Raw genomic sequence first — 20,563 nt, forward strand, 5'->3', positions numbered from 1 at the left:
TTAGATTAAATATTTGATGTTGTGAATTTCTAGATGTTTAAGTGGATTTATATTCAAAGAGAGATGTTTTGCAAGTCTTACATGTTAACCAAAATTAGTGGTTTTATATATACGTGGAAATATTGTGTTCAAACACTTGGAGATTTCTAGAGGGAAACAAATACAAATTTGCAAGACCGCTTGTTAAGTTCAAATTGATCTATTACTACTCTAATGTGGATTTATTTTGTAAATTACTTATGATATAGATCACAATGTTTAATTCTTGGAAATATACATGTTATATATAGTTACCTCTATTTTGCATGATACTAATGTGTTTTTTAATCCATTTGTTCTATCATGAGAGCATTGATTGTGTATTTCTCCTATGAGATATTGGATATGTATAGATCTTGTAAAATTGTCTAATGTGAATTCTATTTAGCAAGGATTGTTCTTTGTCACCTTGGTTACATGGGTATTTGTATTGCTATGAGAAAAAGGTTTTGGAGTACGAGATATAGTTGTTCAATATAATCTATAGTAATAGTGTATGATGCTTAATAAACTCTATTCACATTGAATAGAGTTTTTGACAATTATATTGGTGATGATGTCATAGATAGCTTGCTATTGCTTATAGTTAGGGTGCAAAAGCATGAAGATGTGTTGCACTTGGGGCTAACTGGGGGTAGTTTGGCCAGACTACCACCCTGCCATGTGGTGCCTCTATGATGTTTAATAAACTCTATTCACATTGAATAGAGTTTTTGACAATTATATTGGCGATGATGTCATAGATAGCTTGCTATTGCTTATAGTTAGGGTGCAAAAGAATGAAGATGTGTTGCACTTGGGGCTAACTGGGGGTAGTCTGGCCAGACTACCACCATGCCATGTGGTGCCTCATGGTGCCAAGACTTTGGCTAGACTCTTGGCACCATTTAGGTGCTTTTTGTGAGCCCTTGAACTTGGAAATTTTAAAAAAATTCAAAATAGTTCGACCGGACTGAGTTCGGTTGGACTCCCTTATGTGGAAGGTGATGTGGCATCTAAATCACCTATTTTGTCTATATTTTTGAAAATTTTCACTTTTGCTCAATTTTTTCTCCAGGTAGAATATTTTTTTACAAAAATAAAAAAATACCCTTTTGTAGAGCTTGAAGTCACGAATCTAGACATATAATTTTGTTTAGGATTTTGATTAATTTTAATATTTTTTATTAATTAAACATCACGAGTAGGTTTTTTAAGTTAAAAATGAAACTGATTAGAAATTAAAAATATATATTAAATGATATTAAAATAATTTAAAAAATATATTTTTCACTAGATGAAAGAATCTTCTTCAAAAGGGTATAATTTTTTTTTTGATAATCATAAATTTAGTAGACAAAAGGTCACACTGACTGAAAACTACCAAATTCAGCTATGTTGAACTTTAAAATATTATTACGAGATAAATATACATCAAAATATAATTGAATTTTTTTTTAACACTGCATATATATGTCCTCTATTTGGAAAATTAAAATCATCAAAAAATAAGTTTGTTTTTGTTGGTGTAATTATTTATTCATGTTGGATATAATTACACTTTACTTAAGTTTACATAGGTACATGCATAACATTGTAGTTTGCATATGAGACACCTAGGGAGATGTGCATATATTGGGAGTGTGTATATTGGAGAATTTCCACCTTTTATCGTGTGATATTATTGTTACATTCCACCTTCGGTGGGTGATCCACCTCATGTAGAATATTTTACTATTTCTCCTACCTACCCCTACCTACCCTTGCATGTCATTGAGCCACATGTCAACATTGTGTGCTCTCTTGTCTCTTAGTCTTACCTTTATAAGCATGCTCATCTACATTGTATGTAACAATTCTTAATGATCCAGTTGATCTCTTTTACATCTTGACAGGAATATAGTTTATTCTTGTCAAATTTTATCTCTCTTGTCATTGTGCTATCTATTGGTCTCTTTGATATTGGTTTCTTCAAGAATAATCTCACGTGGTATCAAAGTGGTTGGAGCGCCATTGCATAGCCTTTAGAGAGATTTTATTGCATCATTGAAGGAGGTCAAGAGGTAGATCCAAGGAGAAGCATCTTATAGAGGTGTCCTAGACCAGATTTGACCTCACTATTGCATTTGGGTGGGCATTTCCATGAATTTTGACTATAAGTTTGCCTATATTGGGTGAAAATCAAATTTTGGCCACTAGAGGAAAAATTTAGCCAATTTGGCTATATGGTACTGTAGACACCCAAAATTGTCCAGTCTAATTAAATAAATATTTTATTTATTTAATTATCTAAGCTTAATTCTTCTATTAATTAAATAAATCTTTATTTATTTAATTAATTCATTTATCCTCTTCTAGCCTTATTTCTCAATTAAATAAATTCATTTATTTATTTAAATTATCCTTTTCCTAAAATTAAATAAATATCTTATTTATTTAATTTGATCCCACTTCTTCTATTAATTAAATAAATCTTTATTTATTTAATTAATTCATTAGTCTTTTCTACCCATGATACATGTCATTCATCTCTTAATTCATACACTACCTACCCCTTTCATTATTTTATTATTTCTTTTACCTACCCTCTAATCATAGCCGACCTCCTTTTACACCTCTCAATCTTATCCCTCCATTTCATATAGTGTCTTCTATATAAGGAGATGCTTCCTTCATTATCAAACCCTAATCATTCTATGCATTCTAATCAATCATCCTAATGACCTAACTACTCGATCAATTGACTACTTGGCATATGTAATCCTACTTGCAACCACATTCCATTCTTTGTTGAGCTCTTGTGCACATAAAATCTGAGAGCAAATACATCAAACAAGATCAATGGAGAATTGAAGAATGGAGATCCAAACCCTATTGGACATTTGATGGTATAATCTTTGTGATTTAATTTGATTTGCATTGTCTTAGGTAATCTTCATATGTTATGGTGGATCTTTGTTGTTGTTAGGCTAGGGTTTTGTGGTTGAATTCATTTAGCCTTTCAATATCGTTATTATTGTTATCCATTTTCACCATATACATTTTGGCACGCCTGGTGGGACATGGATTTTTGTTAGATATGTGTTTTTTGCAGATTTTTCTAACCCTATATTGCTGTTTTGTAAAACAATTTGGAGAATAATCTTGTGCAGCTAGGGTTTTGGACACAAAATCAAGATCTTGGAGAGATTCAATCATATCTCACAAACGGCTATGAAATTTTGCACCAAATTTTTTTTGCAGGTTGAAGAAAGTATCAGGAGCTCTCAATCCAAAATTTAGAATTTTTGGTGCACATTTTCATTTTCTATGAATTTTTTATGATTTTTCATAAAAAATTAATGAGAGAATTTTTTGGATTTTCTTACATTTTTGGAAATTTCTCATAATTATACATAGGATCTATTCTTTGTGATTTTAATTTTGATGCAAAATATTTCCCTAAAAATCAGATCTTTAAAAATTAGGGTTTTTCCTTATTTTGATCAAATCTCACAAACGACTTCGAATTTTGACATCAAATTGTTTGTGCAGGTCAGGAAACATATTGGAAGCATTCAATAAAAATTTCAGATTTTTTGGATCATTTTGTCAATTTATATGAACTTTTAATGATTTTTCATAAAAAATTAATTTTGAGAGCAAATTAGTGAATTTTTCGGATTTTCTTACATTTTTGGAAATCTCTCAGAATTATACATAGGATCTGTTCTTTGTTATTTTAAATTTGATGCAAAATCATTCCTCAAAAATCAGATCTTTGAAAATTAGGGTTTTGCATTATTTTACTCATATCTCACAAACTGCTTGGATTTGTTGAAAAAAGTTTTTGTGCAGGTTTGGAAGACCATCAGGACTCTCCAGTAAAAATTTCAGATTTTTTGCATCGATTTTGCATTTTATATGAATTTTTTATGATTTTTCATAAAAAATTAATTTGTGGAGAAATTTAGCAAATTTTTTGGATTTTCTTACATTTCTTGAAATCTCTTGAAATTTTACAGGTGGTCTTTTTTTATGATGAATTAGATCTTTGAATTGGTCAACAAAACGCATTATTGAATGCCCCTATTTCACAAAGTCTTTTGGATCTAAAATTTACCTAACTTGTGTGCTTGCAAGAAGGGGTGATCATTTGAAACAATCCAAACTACTAATAAATCTTTATTGTAGGTCCTTGGCAAGGGTTTTTGGATTTTTTTTCTGTGCCTTGTTTTCATAGACTAGCAAACACTTCAATTGGTGCACTAAAATTGAATCATTGTCTTTTGTGTCTTGAGCAATAGGCTCTTTTTGTTTAATCTTTAGAGGGCTTGTCTTCCCGTGTGGTCATTAGGACTACTAGTGAGAAGAGAACGACCCAAGTGGTAGTGAGGAAAACCCACCTCTTCTGAACCACTATAAACAACTGTATTCATGGTGAAAACTATGGATAACGTGTGCTGATTGGTTCATACCGACACTATGTCTCCCCATAAACCCGTTTGATTAAATTTATTTGATCATTTGTAGGGCGTAACCCCTACCGACTGGGAGCCTTTTGTATTTACAGAGTTGAAAGTGCCGCATGTATGGCCACACGAGCGGATGCCCTTACTAGAACCTTTTTGTTTTAGAAGCCCAAATCCTTCTAGTTGTTGGGGCAGGAGGTCAGACCTCTAGTAGCGGCCCACACACATACGGTTCTTAGTAGAGATACAAAGTTTGCCACGGGGAGTTTTCGTGGGGACTGATGCTTGGCTGACCCGAGAAGTGAGTGCCGAGGGTGGAGCCAGTGAGGTCAAGCATCTAAGTATCCGCTCTGAATAGCGTAGCCTCGAGGGTAAAACCTCATGTGGGATCAACAACTATTGTCTTGGCCAGCCATAAGAATTTTGCTTGACTTATTTTAAACATTCAAAACATTCAAGACCAAACAGCAAAACATTGTGTCTTTTGTGTCTTCAAGTGTATGCAAAACATTTTTAAATCAAACAACACACTTTTCTTGGAGTCATTTTGAGTCTAAACACTTGCAAACATTGAGTCCTCATCAACATTGTGTCTTCTTGTCACGAAAAATAGTCAAACATTCAGATTTGGTCACAACCAAAAACTTCACAAATTGAAAATTTTTTATAGTCTAGCAAACAAGAGCAATTAGTTTCAGAATTCTTGAGCTTCCTAGGTTGTTTCTCCAGGTTTTCATCTACCATTCAACTTGTCTTTGGGTCTCACAAAATCCATCATTGCTTTACACCTTACATTACATTCACATTTGTCTAAACTTGAGTCAAAAGGTCACTTGCTTGTCCTCATCATACTTTGTCAACACACTACATACAACAACATTTTGCTAAGTGGTTCCTCATCAAGGTTTCTTACTTTTGGGTCTGATTTGGTCTTACTTAGAGTCAATGTCAACTTACCTCATCAAGAGAAACTATCCTCTCTTTGGAAGTCACACCTACTGTACTACATACATACTTGGTCTTACACTTTGGACATTGCAAGTACACCTCAGATTAATTTACATTCCATCCAACTCTTAGTCTTCCATACTCTTTCCATTTTCATCTAGTCTCACACATCTTGGTCAATACCTAGTTCATGGTTGAAACCCGTCTTCAAAAATCTAGGAGAGAAACTAAAGAGGCTCAAGAGTCCGCAAACATGAGTTCTTATGAGTATGACAATGATATCTTTTTCAATTCTGATCATACTACATTACCTGACATGGATGCCTATAGAAACATTCCAAATGTTGAGAACATGGACACTACAAACAACAATGATACACACAGTGATGATATGGACAACTTTTCAGTACATTCAGCAGATGTGGAAGAATCCATTATGGATCCCCGTTTCAATTGATTGGTTGAGGAAATAATGAGGAGGGATAGACAATACTTCTCACAAATGATGGCACAAAGTGGAGCCAAGATACCTCATGATTTTGACATGTCTCAAATAATGGAAAATTGACCTTTGCAACAACCTCACTCCAACATGGATCAAAGGAGGCCTAATAGTGGAGGCAATAGAAGACAACATCTTGTGCCTGAATCACCATCATCTTTGTTTCAAAAACCAGAGGTCCCACATACACATGGTCAAGCATATGATACTCACCTTCGCAGACCATTATGGAAGTCTTATGCAGAGAAATATGCTCAATCACATATCAATGCTAAGGATCAACCACCAAAGTAATTGGATATTCAAAGGCATGCTCAAAATTTGGACACAAGGAAACCCCGTGTCAAATTTGGGGGCAACACATTAGAACATGACATGCCTGTAGAGTATGGTATACATGGACAAAATAGATATTTCGTTCCTCAACATGAATCTATACCAAGTGGTCCATATATGTAGCATCACTATAGACCTCCTCCATATGAACATGTGTATGATCAATATCATCCATATATGCAACATGCTCCTCCTCCTATTGGTGCCTCAAGCATGGGGTATGGTCCAAGAAGTCGATCTCCACCTAAGAGCAATTTGGAGCAACAAATCAAGGACTTACAAAAGAAAATGGAGGACATAAATACACCGAAGCCAACATACACAATGAGAGACATATGTCCTTATCCATTTGACAAGAGCATTCCAATGCCTCCTTTTCCTACATACTTTGTGACACCTAAGTTTGATAAGTATAGAGGAAAAGGAGATCCTAAGGCACACATAAGACAGTTTTTCACAGCTTGCATTGAGGTAGCAGTAGAAGAGACATATTTGATGAGATTATTCCCACAAAGCCTAGTTGATCAAGCTATGGAATGGTTCTCCTAACTCCCACCTGGAATTAAGTCATGGGGTGATCTAGCAGAGGCATTTATTCAAAATTTCTCCTACAACATAGAGACAGACATATCAGTCACTACTTTGTGCAACACCAAGCAAAAAGATGGAGAGTCTTTTTCATCATTTTTACAAAGATGGAGGAATCTAGCTAGCAGATGCTCTTGTGAAATTCCACAAAAACAAATGGTAGAAATGTTCACCCAAAATGTTAACAAAGACATTGGTTATGACTTAAGGAAAGCTTGTTTGTCCACCTTCAAGGATGTCATTGAAAAAGGCTTAGCGACAGAGAAGGTCCTAATTGAACAAGGAGTCATTAAGATATTCAAGGAAAACAAAGATGACTTTAAAGGAAAAGACAAGCCAAGATTTTGGAATAAAAACAAGAACACAGTCAATGATGGTGTTGTTGATGCCAATACAGTGCGACCCAAATTCATTTTTTTCGGATCAAATCAGGTGAAAACTCAAACAACTTCTAAATCATGAAGGAAGTACACCCCATTGGGAGAACCACTTGAGTCAATTTTCAAAAAGCTAGTGGCAAATAAGGTAATCACAGTTCCAGATTTTCCTCCATATGAACCAAAGGTTAAACCAAATTGGTGGAATGATGATGAGTATTGTGAATTTCATAAGAGCAAGGGTCATAAGATAGGAAATTGTCATCGACTGAAGAACATCATACAAGATCTCATTGATAGAGGTGACGTTGAGATTGAGGGACATTCCTCCAATCAAGAACATGAGATGTTTAAGGAACCATTCCCAAAACATGACAAGGGAAAAATTAAAGCCACAGAGGATCAAACCAACTATACAAGAGCATCCTACAACTATGATTCAGCTATCAATCACATCTCGATGGACAATTATGTCTCTACCATTATCATCAAGGACAAAACGTCTGAGAATTCTACCCGGAGATCTAGGATTGTCCTAAACGGCGTTAAATCTTCTTCTGAACCTACCTCTGAATGTCATGTCACAACTCGTCGAGGTAAAATCACTTTGCAAGGTGCTCCAGCCAAGAACACTGCCTCCTCATCAACCAAACCTAAGTATGACCTTGTAGAACAGTTAGGGAAGACACCCGCGCTCATCTCCATCCTTGAGCTCTTACGCATATCCCCCGCTCATAAAGCCATTCTTGACAAAACCTTGAGAGACACCGTCATTCCTACTGATTTGAACGTGGACCAGTTTCAAGCCATGGTGGGATACCTTTCCATTCCACACTCCCTTACATTCACAGAAATCGATGAAGCCTCTGTAAGTCAGCCACATAATGCACCTTTACACATTGAAGCCTTCATACACAAACATAGAATCAAACGAGTCCTAATAGATGGAGGTGCAGGTCTAAACATTTGTACATTGAGCACTATTAAACAATTGGGATATTCCGACAAAGCTGTGAATTCTACAAACAAAATTACTATCAAAGCATATGATGATGAAGAGCGTTCATCTAAGGGTACATTCATTTTACCTCTCAGAGTTGGGCCAGTTACAAAGGATGTGGTTTGTCAAGTCCTAGACCTAGATCTCACATACAACATATTGCTAGGACGTCCATGGATTCATGAGATGAGTGCAGTCCCATCTACATATCATCAATGTATCAAGTTTCCACACAATGGAGTTGAAGTGACTATCAAAGCAGATCCAAATCCATTCATATATTGCAACAATCTATGACCTAGATCAGAAATAACAATTCTAGCTAATCGAGAAGATGTTCCATCTTCAGCATATGTGGATCCAGAATCATTGAAAGCTTCTACATCAAAACAAACAGAGCTCAAAGAAAAGTTCAAGTTTAAAGACTTGAGATGTGGTGAGTATATCTTTCATGTTGATAAACTCCCACTATCTCCTAAGGTATTCAGTCGACAGGAACAATCTACAAACAATTTGAAATGCCAAGGAATTGGGTGTGAACCACCTAGTGTTGTGGCTACTAAGTGCAAATGCAAATCTCCTCTAGTGGTGCAAGAAACTCTTGATATCAATAGTCCTAAGAGTGGTTCTAGCAAAGAATCTATTGAGTGTATCACCAACCCTCTTGATAACTCACATAGCTTTACCATTTCATCCACTAATTCCATTTCCACTTCTCTCCCAGACTTGGATCAACAAGAATTACAAAAGCCCTTACTAACTGGGGATCAAAAATCACACTTTGAAAAGAAAAATTTAAAAGTCAAAAATAAAGAAAAGTCCTTTAGTCCAAATCAAAATCAAAAGCTATTGGACTCTACACTAATCAAAGTCAAGGATAAAAATCCTATGAAAGAAAAAGAGCAAGAGTTGATCTCCCCTAATATCAAAATAACTGGGGGCAAAAATTCTACAATTGCAAGTCAAAAAGATTACTTGTTGATCCTAAGTCTCCATCATGCTATCCTACTTTCACTTCTTTTCACAATCATAAGCCTTCATAACTCATCCACTTGTTCCGCACATCCATCCCCTTTTGGTGATACATCATGGACCTTTAATGGAGCTTCCTCGAAGGACTTTTCTATCAGTGATGCCCAAACTTCTTCAGGTGACACACATATGGGCCTACGTAGTCCACACACTAGTAATTCTATCTCAGTTCCTTTATCAAGGAAGACAGTCACTCAAGCTACACATCATTCAGTCAAAGAACAATGCAACTACAATCATAAAGTCAAGCCTCGCACATTTGAGGTAGGTGATTTGGTTCTTAGAGAAAACCCCAAAAATCAGCAAGACAGAGAGAAGAAGGGCAAGTTCGAACCAAATTGGCTTGGTCCTTACATCATTACAGCAGCATATGGATCTGGGGCATATCAACTCTCAACTACAGAAGGTGAACCTTTGGAGGATCCTATCAACAACATGCACCTTCGCAGGTTCTACACATAGCTCTTTGGAATATCCTAATTCAAAAAATACAAAAAAAATAAAAAATTTCAAAAATACAAAAAAATTAAAAAATTAAAAAATACAAAAAAATTATAAAACAAAAAAAATCGTTACTTGGTGAAAACCTGGCAAACAGGCGCCTTGTGACACAAAAAACATTGAAAAATTGAAAAAAGGAAAGAGAAATAATTTTGTCCAACGGTGAAAACCACTTTGGTGGCACCCTGGGCAAGTACCATGGTGAAAACTGGGTCACTAATGCCATGCGTAGAGACATTGCTCCTCCCTTCTTCAGGATTCCATTTCATCCTTCACTTTGCACACACTCACAACCTATTCGTTCATAATAAACTTACACATTCCCATCATGGCTTGTTATTGATCTACCCAAGATTGGTTAGCCATTCATAATAAACCTCCTTTCCATCCATAATAAATCAGCTCCTATCTGTGGCTAAGGCAAATCCTACGTCTAGTGATGGGTGTGGAACTAAGAGCATCACATGTTTCGAGGAGTGCAATTTCTTCCAGCTTCCTTTAGTCTATCCGCGTACAATTCACAATAAAGCAGCATTTGCATCACAGATCCACAATAAAGTTCGGTCTTCTCTGCAATAAAGTATCAGTTTCATGGATTTAGTCAGTTTTAGATGAGACACAACAACAACAATGAACTTCAACAAATCAAATCTTTCAATAGACTTAGACAACATTATGGTTCAGTGCTATCTATCCTTTTTGTGAAAGTAAACATTGTGACCACAATCAAATAAGACTTATACAAGTGACAAGAGACACTAAACTTGAGGACTACAGTGGTGTTGGTGTCGAGTCTTGGTTTTCTTTTGATTTTATCTTTTGGTCACATGTCTTTTAGCTTTTCCAGGATGTCTCTGACTAGAGATTCTATCTCCAGGATGTCTTTGACTAGAAAGGCGAGGATGAGGTATCGTCACCTATTTGTATTTGTTGTTTGTGGATTGTCTCTTAGTAATGCTATGACTTGTCCAAGGATATGAGGACACTGTGAGTCTAGTATGAACTGGGGCATTCCTTGTTTGTGACTGTCTTATCTCCATGCAAACAGGTACAATGACTTTCTGGGTCGAACATATGCCTTGATTGTCATAACCTACTTGCCATAATAAAGCTCAATGATGATAACGCACAAGAAGCTCTTTCACTTTCATATCTTCTATCTTCCATCCCCCTTTCTTGATTGACTTCCATCATCCTTCTCGAGTCCGCGTAGCTTGCTATCACATGACTGAGTATAATGACACACCGAAAACATTTGCATTTCATGTAGTTGCACCTGCATTACCACATATAAGCATTTCATACATACATATAGATATCACAACTGCATCACATCCTGCACACAACACCTGTTAGCATAATTTACATTTGCATTATCATATTCATCTGCATTACATACATTCACATTTGCATCATGCATACACATATAAAACATAAAAGAACAAAAAAAAAATATTGCATTGCATCATATACATATTTGCATCCATATCATAGAAACATACATCATGAAACATATCATCATATAGGTACACATGCATATAGCTGCCACAAAGATGAATCATCTCATATATATATCAAAATCATAAGTGTCATGATACAATGATGTCAAAATACATATGGCTACAACCAATCCTTGTGTCACCCTATCCAGACACAAGAACCCATTGATAACTCCTGCCAACACTATTGGTAGTGCTAATCCTGTCCATGTCATGGTATCCCATGCCACATGTCCCACCCTCATCTCTAGTCCCGGATCCTAGAACACTCATCTAAGGGCATCCCTGTCTCCATCTCGATCGTATGGAATCAGCTCCCCATCGATCGGTATCCGCAGAATCCTGTATACATCCTCCAGGGTGACTGTCATCTCCCCCATCGACAAATGAAAAGCGCAAGTCTCAGAGTGTCACCTCTCTGCCAGTGCAGTCAGCAATCCCATGTTCACCCGAAACTCAGGCACATACAGAATGTATCTCAGACCCATAACCTCAATAGCAGCTCGGTCCTCGAATGTTAGCTCAGGTCGCAACCTCTAAGTCGATGGGAATCTCTCCCGTGACTCCAGCATAGGCAAATACTCCTGCAGTCACACAAATCAATCATCTCAGCCCTAGTGACACTCACTGTTCATCACAAAGTGTTGCTTCTATCCTAGTGGTACTCCCTATTCATCACAAAGTACTATGTGTTTGGCACTCCCTGTTCATCACAAAGTGCTGCTCACATTTGCACTCACTGTTCATCACAAAGTGCTGCTCATATTTTAGTACTCCCTGTTCATCACAAAGTACTATATCTTGATACTCACTGTTCATCACAAAGTGCCTTGATCTATCTTATCCTAGGGCCTATGCTTGAGTGAATCCTCTTGAGTAGTTTCCTAATTGGTAACGTATGTTCTATCACAGAATTGTCAATCCTAGCCCTATTTGTTATCCTAGTCTTCCCTAGAGGACCTGTTTGAGTGTATCCTCTCAGCAGCTTATCCAATCGACAGTGTATGTTCACCGACATGTTGATGATTGAACAAACTAAGTTGATAAGCATGGGCATTCTTAAGACTTCTATGTGTCAAGCATATGTGGCAACTCAAGGGAACAAAGGAAATCAAGGAAAGGACAACTCAAACAAGAAGAAAGGCCAATCAAAGCCTAAGTACAAAGCGCCGACCTTCTCCACCACAAGGAGATTCATCCTCTTCCAAGAAGGACAATTCACTAAAGAAGGAGAGACCTACTTGTGTCTATTGTAAAAAGGTTGGTCATGAGGAGTGTCATTACCATTCTAAGAAGATTGATGAGCTCCTCCATATCCTCAAAATGAACAACATCGATTTGCCTAATGCCTACAAGAAGGAGGATTCATCACCTTCCACTTCCTCACAATCAAAGGGGAAAGTACAAGCATTTATGGTAACAAAAAGTGGGAAGACTCACTCTTTTGGGACAAGAAATGAACAATCTCTTTTTGCTACTTCAAGTCATGATTCAGGGAAATGGCTTCTAGATTCAGGGGCTTCTCATCATATAGCATCTTTGTAGTCTATGTTTTCTACATTTGAGCCTTGCACCATTCCGTATATTTTGATGGGAAATCATACATATATGGATGTGATTGGGAAAGTATCTATTGCCATTAGGGATAACTCCTTCAATGATGTGTTGTGTGTACCCCATTTGACAAACAATCTTCTTTCCATCTATCAAATCACACATGGGGCAGCAAAGAAAAATGTGGAGTTCGCACCTTAGTCAGTTATCATTAGAGACTTGGAGAGTAGAGCTATCATTGCGACTGGGGATGTGGACCATGCATCTCGGTTATACTCCTTTTCAGATTTTGTTCCTATTGATGAGGATGATTTTACATATGATGATCACACTTATTGTGATGGTTCAAATTTTGAGGAGAAGTTTGGGTACTTGAACTTGGGGATTCTCAAATGTGACCCCATTCTTGAGCCTTGCATTTCATCTCTTCCTATTGATATCACAACACCTATTACACTCGATGATGTAGATAATGTGACTATTTTTCCTTCTTGTGATTCACTGCAGTAGGTTTTATCTTATGTTTATCATAGTTTTCCTATAATTTCATGATTGTGGCCTCATTGAACATAATGATGTTTGCTACCAATGATGCACCTTATGGAGTAGGGCTATCTCACACCCTCTTTATAATTATATCTCCTCTTAGATCCTCAACACTAGGAACAATATTTGGCTTGTTACTATTTGGGGCTAAGGCCCAAATTGCCAATGTTTCAAAACTAGGGCTAAACCTTGAACCTCAAAAAACCTTCTATGCTTGCTCCTCACCACTATATACTTCTTTATTCTACTTCCAAATAGTATCAAAAGACAATGCAATAGTAATATCTTAATTGGAAAGCAACAATAATCCACTCTCTTAGGTCCCATTGTTCTTTATGAGTGATATTATCAGCCTTGAAATTAATTTGTGGCAATATCTAATTTGTCACCTCTTGCTAATGAGAAGGGTACACTTTATTTCTTTCATAAAAAAAACCCTTTTTTGATCTTCATGTCTTTTGACCCTCATCACAAAATATCTAAACTCTTGGGTCTTTATTAAATCATCATTAGCCAAAAATTTATAATAGGCCATAGGTCTGATATCATTTGTGTTATTTTTGGTAACCTTAAGGTTTCAATATCTCTCACTTGTATGAAAAATTGGCACAATTACTCTTGAATATCAAGATTCAGTCTTCAAAGTCTCTTGTCCTAAAACCTCTTCTGCTACATCCTCCACATCAATGAACTCAATGGTTTTCCCTTTCTCCTTAGGATCAATGATCTTTTAAAGATTGCTCCTAAAGGTGCTCACTTTGAGTTCTAACATATGGTTTAATTGGAACACTAGGATCTCTTTTAAGAATATATCTCTTTTCTTTAAGGGCAAGAAATAGGTCAACATGAGCCAACATATTATAAATTTAGATACACTTCTTATGATTTTATGATATCAATTTTTTTGTACCTCTACATTAAATTTAGTAGTTCTTCTACATGGTTTAACCTATTTTTAGAAAAGAAAGTAAGGACAAATTTGTGTCTATAGAATCAACCATGTATAAAGAAAGAGGAATATTTTGATTCGAAGTTGAATATTAGTTAATATCATTTTTTTTTATTGTAGATCCCAAGGTATTTTATATTTTAGTACATTCACTTGAAACTTTTCTTCAATAATTCAACATAGCACCATTGGGTATGCGCATAAATTTGAGTCCAACTTTGAGGGAAGTGCACGCATTGGAAAGTGTACTGCTAGGAATGAGGCCTTGTTATGCTTCGGGGACCAGATACAAAAATTAAAAATGGGGCCTCGTTGTTAATGGGTCCCAGACCATAACGAGGCCCTGTTTAGAAACATAACCTCCCTTAACCTCATAGCCTTCCAACCTCCCTTAACCTCTTTATTCTATAAGTCTCCCAAATGAACTTAGAGTAAAAATCAATCCCAAAATATTTATATTCTTTCATTATTTCAATCTAATTTTTATAATGTAACTTGCCACTAAGAAAAAAAATTCTGGCCTCTTTTACAATGGTGTTTCTCACTTTTCCACTATCACAGAATGAAAACTCGTACCCAAAAAGAAGTGGGCTTGCTTACAAATTTACGCAATTTGGGGCGCTCGCTGTAAGACGTCTTTATTTTGCACGGATTTTTCCCATTGGCAATGGGCACTAGCTATGAGGCCCTTTAAACAACACCCCATAGCCTAGGCCCTACTGCCGTAAGCCTTACACTTTGCCAGTGCTGCTCGTATACGGTGTACCAGCAAGTGCCTCGGCAATGAATGACCATGCGGGTTCCTTCATTTTCATCATTAAAAGACCACTTTGCCATGCTAGCCAACAATTATATTTCTACATACCTTTACACGTACAAGAATATGTATGTATGTACACACACACACACACATCTATATGTATATGTATATGTATATATGTATGCATGCATGCATGTATGTATGTATGTTAGTGCAATTAAGATAGTCACTTAATTAATTTACTAATTAGGTCCTATATTACTTTATTCACTTAAGCTAAACTTACAAGTTCTTTTATCTGTAATTAGATTGAGCTATATATTGAACCTATTGTCTCATTCATTATGATGTTAACACTTGTTAAAATATTTTTTAATCTTTCTCTAGGGTTTAGTCTACGGTTACGTGAACATGGAATTTTCATATGATTCATTCATTCATTTTATGATGAATCTTTTGTGTATCAATACAATTTCTAGGTTATTAAGAAAATCTATCTTGATCTCCATTTGTGATAGGTTTTTTGCATGCAAGTGGTTCATGAGTTTTTGGGGTTGAACACATAATTCCAACATGGTATTAGAGATCCATATCTGCTAGGTTCTTGTTCAAATTTTGAGGCATCTAATATTAAGAGAAATTTTGGTGTACTTTATGTTAAATTTAGCCTCACCATTGTGTTCACAATGCCCAAAACATAACTATTGACTATCAATTTTCCAAAATCCAAGAAGTTTTAAAAAAATTGGTGGCAATATCTTTGAATAGAAATTTGTGCAATCTTGTTGCAAATTTTTCAATCTATTTGCATAGGTACAATGATTTTTTTGTAACTAGATTTTTTTATTTGTTTCTCTAACTCAATTTTTCTCTAGTTTTTAGCCTTTCGCTTTCATAGAAAATATAAAAATAGGGCCCCAAAAGATTTTAAAATAAAAAATAATCATTGATTTTTTATTCATTTTTCTTGAAAACTAGCTATTTTTAAAAAATCTCATGTTTCTATTTGTAAAAGAAATTAAAAAATATCAAAGAGGCCCAGGCAATAAGGATTTTATTTTTCATAAAAAAAGAAACATTATAAGGGTATGTGTAGGATCATGGTGGACCAAACAAACCCTTAAGTAGAAATGAAAATCAGAAAAACAGAGTTATGCAACTTGACGTAAAAAATTGATTAAGTGACCAACATTATTTCAAGAATATGTAAGAATAGAATCTATAACAAATTGAATGTAATTTCTAAGCTACTAGTTGTTTTCTGAAAAAATAAAAATCTATTTGACGAAAATTTGAAATTTCAATGTAGTAGTACTAAAATTTCAAGAAAAAAAAAAGAAGTAGGTGTTTGTCTGACCACCCTAACCACATTCAAATCATAATACTTTTTAATAAGATTTTAGACATAAGTAAAATAATCATGTTTAAATGTGACATATATTTTTTTTGAAATAAATAATTAATTACGATTTCTTTACTACGACTTTTTAAAAATATAAAAAACTCGTATGCCTGACCACCATAACTTGGTCAAAACTTCATGAAATTCATTTTTTTTTCTTAATCCTATAGTATACAAATCATAGAATGTGACACATATTTTGGATTCAAAAAATGTGATAGCATTTGAAAGTTATAGATATTTTTCAATCAGCCTATTAATCAAGACTTTAGTCAGAATATTGCCATTTTTGGCCCCTCATGATCCTACACATACGCATAAAAATCTATTAATTTGGATGCAATAATTCTCATGCATGGTATGCCCATCTTAAAAGCATATGGCCAACCTAAAAACATTCCTTCAACCTACAAGCATGTAGCCTCATGTGCCCCTTTCAGCCTTACAACCACCTGACTTGACACTTATTTTGACACTTATAACATTTTATATTAGCATTGAAAGGTGTATCCAAAGCTTTCTTATAGGACATCTGCACACTTCTCCTACACTCATAACTCTTATGACCAAACTCATTGCAGTTATAGCAAGTGACATTTGTACTCTGTAATGCAGCAAATGAGTTTCTACTCTAGAAACTAGGGTTTTCAATTATTTTCCTATAGTCTACCATTTTATGAGCGAACTTATTACGCCGGTGACAATAACCATGAATGTTTGGAACATACTGGTTAGATTGTGTTGGTCCTGCAAATGGCTGCCTCACCGGGGGTCTTCCTTTCATGCTACTAACACTGGTAAATCCTTAATGATCAACTCTTGTATTTCTCCTTGGATCTACATGTCGGTGCATTGAGTATGGTCTCCAGTTCATTGATTGTATATATCGGTTTGTGTGACAATTCTTAACAACATCTGCATATGTCTTCTTACCGGTATCTTTGCTTACCGTGAATGTCTTCTTATCTTCACCTTCATTTAAAGAAGTAAACATTATCTCCTTACTAGATGTGTCTTTGATATTTGAGATTTGACCTTCTTCAAACCCTAAGCCATTGGTATCCTTAGATTGCTTCTATTTTCTCAACATCTTGTCTAAAGCTTCGGTGTTGCCTTCATATTTGCTTCTCACTTTCATTTCTTCCTTGCTTTTCTCTAATTCTTTCCACAACTTGACAATTTCTTCTTCTAGGTTCTGATGCTTCTTCTCCTTTTTACTCAAATCGATGCTAGTAACTTCACAGATCCTCTTGGCTTCTTCCAATTGAATTTTTAGATCTGCAATTGTTTTCCTAGACTCTTCAAGAGATTTCTCCAACATCACTTGTTCTTCAGCTGCAACCTTTTCCAGCTTCTTCAGATTTCTTCTTGTTTTCTTCAGCTCTTCCAAGGCGTTGATGAGCTCTGCTTCAAGATCCACTTCTCCTTTGTGCTCTTCCTCTTGTCCTTCTTTAGGTATCAAAACTTCTTGGGCTATGAAAAGGGTTGTACTGACACCATCTTCACTGCAACAGTCATCTAAGATACTTTCCTCATCTGTGGTATCATTTTCATGGGTGTAAAGCCTGTTCTACTTCCTGTTGCCTCTTCTACCATACCGGTAGACATTCTTATTCCTATCCTTACCATATGATCTATTACCACTTGATTGATCATCTTCATTCTTAACACTATAAGGACATTTGGCAACAAAATGTCCAATCTTTCCACAATTGAAACATTTTAGGGGTAGCTTGCCTTTGTATTTTCTTAAACCATTCTTGAGTCTTTTGACAAAATTTTCCATGTAATCATCAGAGTTTGCACCGTTTCCATCATGAACAGACACTTCTTTTCCTTTTCTTGATGTTTTGAATGCAACTTCCTTCTTCACAGCCTGAGTATTGACATCGATTAGGGAACCATACAACTCATCCATTGTAAAGACTTTCAAAACTTTTGCTTCTTCTATTGTTGAAACCTTTGTATCATACTTAGGCGTGAGGGATCTAAGTACTTTCTTCACTACCACCTCATCTTTTATTTCTTCCCCAAACCCTCTAATGGTGTTTGTTGTTTCATCAATCCTTTGAAGAAAGTCAACAATCTTCTCTTCATCTCCCATCTTCAAACCCTCAAGCTGTGCTCTCAATGTTTGTAACCTGGCTTCCTTGACTTTAGCATCACCTTCAAATATTTTCTGCAACTTATCCCAAGTTGCTTTGGCAGATGAGCAGTGCATGACCTTAACAAACTCATTATCAGATAACCCACAAAGAATAGCATTTTTTGCCTTAGCATTGTTCTCATATTCCTTCTCAGCTTCTGAAATAGTAGGAGGATTATTAGGGACTATATACCCATTCACAACCAACATCCATACATCACAACCTAGAGAGGACAAATAGGTTTCCATTCTTCTACTCCAAAAGGCATAGTTGATACCATCAAACATAGGGGCTTTTGAGGAGGCTGATTCATTTCTTGCCATTGTGAAAACTTAACACGATCTACCCAAGCTATAGAACACTTTTACAAAATAGGGAACCTAGGTTCTGATACCAATTGTTGGACACAATGAATCACTGAGAGGGGGGGTGAATTAGTGATTTAAGAAATTTTCACTTAATCAAAGCTACACTGGTTCAATATGAAATACCCAAGATGCAGACTGGTTACCAAAATAGTGCACACAATGTGTGTAAGAGAAATAATTACAAGTTTAATACATCACACACATGAAAATGCAACACATAACACCATATGTACGAGGAAAACCCAATGTGGGAAAAACCTTGGTGAGAATAGCTGTTGGAGATATTCTGCTCCAATCCAGCCTCACAATAAAAATATCTGATTACAAACTTTAGGGTATCAACCCAAGGAGAACCAACCCTTGATTTATGAGCACCAACTCAAAGAAGCACCAACCTCTACACAATTTATAGGCTACAATCTAAAAGAGCTACAACCCCTGCACTAAACACCTACTTAGTGAAAACAATATGAAACTCAGATATACAAATGAGATCCTTAATGTAAATGAAGTTTTTCAACCCTTCAAAGCTTTGCACTACTGATTTCTATCTAATCGGTTTGTATCAACTCAACACACGCTACAACTTCGCCTTTCCGCTAGTTCTGACTTTTCTTAATCTTCTCTTCCTCTGATCTGTTGAATTCAAATCACTCTTGGTCACTTTCTATCAGGTACTGCTTTTTCCAGTTTGTCACCTCTACATTCTATGTTTTCTTTGTCGATTTGTTCCTTACACCTATTTATCCTACTTCTCCTTACTGATATAATGTTTTCTTACAAACACTTCAATTTTTTTTCTCTTTGGCTCTCAGACAACAATTTCACTCTCTCCTTCACACTTTAGCAACACATCTATCTATCTTAGATCACCATATCCCGCCAAAAATTAATTCAGACAGAAGGTGGCTAGGGTTTCTTTCTACTGACCAAATCTGCATTCAATCTAATCCAATCCGCCTTGGATCACACACTTGCATTGGAGGAATAAGCCATCATGCGTTTTCCATCTATCCAAGGTATGTTTGCAAAAAATAGCAAACATGACCATGATTTCCGGCCTTGAAATCTGTCGACTCATTTATGTCTCAGCCATTTCGTTCTCAAGGTCCTCTTGCAATCTGATTTCCTTTCTTCAATCTAGGTGCCAACTACTCCCTAATCTTTATCTATCGTTCATTCCTCCTCAAGCCGCAACAATCTGTTATTGACTCATGATTTGTGGTTGTTTCATTTAATGTCGACTAATTGCTCCAACAACCATGTCGATGGAAACTTGACCGGCCTCTACATGCTCGCCACCTCAGCTCCATGTGGCATCACATCGACATACACTCAGCTCACTGACACTGGGTTGGTTTAGTCTTGAACATTCAACAAACTCATACTGGCACAAGCCCTTATCGGTGAAACCTTCTCCTGCTGCTATCGAGTAGTATATGCTACACTGGTAGTTCAACTTCACCTATGGTGGTTTGTGGTCTCTTTGTCACTCTGCGTCTTTATCATGAACATTATCACATTCAAACAACCAACCTTCATACCAGTTACAACTGGTGATGCTGACAACGAACCTCATATCACT

This window comes from Cryptomeria japonica, unplaced genomic scaffold (assembly GCF_030272615.1).
Source record: "Cryptomeria japonica unplaced genomic scaffold, Sugi_1.0 HiC_scaffold_260, whole genome shotgun sequence".
In the NCBI taxonomy this organism is placed as follows: Eukaryota; Viridiplantae; Streptophyta; class Pinopsida; order Cupressales; family Cupressaceae; genus Cryptomeria; species Cryptomeria japonica.